Source organism: Elephantulus edwardii, unplaced genomic scaffold, assembly GCF_000299155.1.
Source record: "Elephantulus edwardii isolate Elephantulus edwardi_28Jun2011 unplaced genomic scaffold, EleEdw1.0 scaffold00002, whole genome shotgun sequence".
In the NCBI taxonomy this organism is placed as follows: Eukaryota; Metazoa; Chordata; class Mammalia; order Macroscelidea; family Macroscelididae; genus Elephantulus; species Elephantulus edwardii.
The window spans coordinates 32,406,960-32,409,025 of record NW_006399752.1 but is presented as its reverse complement, the minus strand read 5'-3'; the positions used below and the strand labels follow the sequence as shown (position 1 = coordinate 32,409,025).

The window sequence follows — 2,066 nt, the reverse complement described above, 5'->3', positions numbered from 1 at the left end:
ACACCCCTCACACAGCTCTCCTCTGCCCCTGTGGACATCACGTGTACACCCCTCACACAGCTCTCCTGTCCCTGTGGACATCATGTGTACACACCTCACACAGGTCCCCTCCATCCCTGTGGACAGCACGTGCACACCCCTCACACAGCTCTCCTCTGTTCCTGTGGACGTCACGTGCACATACCTCATATAGCCATCCCTCCATCTCTGTGGACATCACATGTTCACCCCTCACACAGCTGTGGACATCATGCGTACACCCCTCACACAGCTCTCCTCTGTCCTGTGGACATCACGTGTCCACCCCTCACACAGGTCCCCTCCATCCCTGTGGACAGCACGTGCACACCCCTCACACAGCTCTCTGTTCTATGCTTGTATATTTAATGTACTAACACCTTTCAGGCTCTTTCTCAGCTCCCGTCTTTAACACCTGCTTCTTCATTGCAGTCTCGTGCTGTGATGCCAGGTTGGCGTTTGTAGTTTGTGTCGTGTTTATGGCCTATTTTGGGGTGTCACACTCAGCCGCTGCTGGCTCCTTAGGCCCAGTCGGGACAGCAGCAGGGACTCTAGTCTCCGTGTCTGCGTGTGTGCCTGCCTGCGCCGTGGCCTCTCGACCAACGCTCTAGGGGCTGACTGGGGTCTTGGGGCTGCTGTGGGCATGTGGCTGTGCCTGGAGCTGCCAGAGGTGGCAGGGCGGTGTCCTGGCTTGGTGATGTTGTGGGGCAGGACCAGCTCGCCTGGCCCCTGGGCATGGCCACTGGGACGGAATGGAGGCTGGGAGCATGGCCTGGGCAGGACCTCAGGCCCCTTCACAGCTGTCTGCCGTGCTGTTTCTATTATATCATGGGGTTCAGTCCCCTGGGACACGTGTCCCTGACCTCTGGGCCCTGGGTGTCCTCGGCTACAGTGTCCCTCTGGAAACACAGAGTTCCCACACTAGGACTTGGGGTCGTGTTACCAGCTTCCCTGTGAGATGACCCAGTAAATGAGTAAGGCTGCACTCCTGTTTCCTCACCACGTCACAGACTGCTTTTCAGCGGCTGACACCTGTCTCTCCCAGCCCCGCTGCACCTTTCCACAGCATCCGGGCCCCTTTTCCTTGTCACTGTCCCTGACGGACAGCCGGCTCAGTCGTCCGGGTAAGCACAGGTCTTCTTGTGCCCCTCGTCTGCTCTGAAGTTTCGTCACCACAGTAAAGGAGTTTGCTGTAGTTTACGAAGTACACATATCTCACCCCCCCATGTTTACCGTGCTTATGGGATGTCCTCCTCTGCATCCATCCCTCCTGTGGGTACCCTCGTCTCACAAGAGAGACTCCTGTTCCAAGTCTTGAGCCAACCCCCCAGGTCACCCGGACAGGTAGAATTGGGCCATGCTGAGCATCAGGGAACAGCGTCATCTGGACAGGGGCTCCAGCATGGACCTTTCTCCCCCCAACATCTGCTGTGACCTGTCTTTGAGGCCTGTGACTGGTGCCTGGTGGGGACAGCAGCCCTCCCCATGCCTTCCTGTGCATTCCTGGGCACAGACCTGTAAGGGAGCCATGGACTCTGGGCTGGGCTGGCCACGGGCACCTGCTTATCATTGCCTGCATGTGAGAGCTGGACAGTGAACCAGGAAAACCACAGAAGTCCAGAGGCCGTTGATTCTAGTGCTGGTGGAGAGCACTGACCATCCCAGCACTGACTGTCCACAGACTTCTGAAGAATGAGCGAACATGCCTTAGAAGGGTGACCAGAGCCTTCCCTTCGACGAGGACCGTGAGACTTCATCTCGCATACTTGGGACATGTCATCAGGACGGCCCCTGACCCAGGGGAGGCTCTCGTGCTTGGTAAAGTCGGTCAGCAAAGAGCAAGATGCCCAAGTACAGAGTGGCTGCAACAGTGGGCTCCGTGGCTGCAACTGTGAGCCCAGGACCAGGCGACGCTTCCTTCTGTCACGTGTGAGCTGTAAACGTCATGAGACAACATCCACTGGAAGGCTGGAGACGCCACGCCCACCCCGTGCACCCATCGCAGCTTCTCTTCTGACAGTCTTAACCCCCCTAGAAGGCCTTCCCCC

At 57.8% G+C, this 2,066-nt stretch overlaps 1 protein-coding gene across 1 annotated transcript in view; it reads left to right on the top strand.

Moving 5' to 3' along the window:
* Nucleotides 1-2,066, top strand: part of CCDC85C (coiled-coil domain containing 85C) — a gene marked incomplete at its 5' end in the record, with an annotated part of 65,168 nt that overhangs the window by 48,625 nt on the left and 14,477 nt on the right. The gene's annotated exons all lie outside the window — the stretch shown is intronic.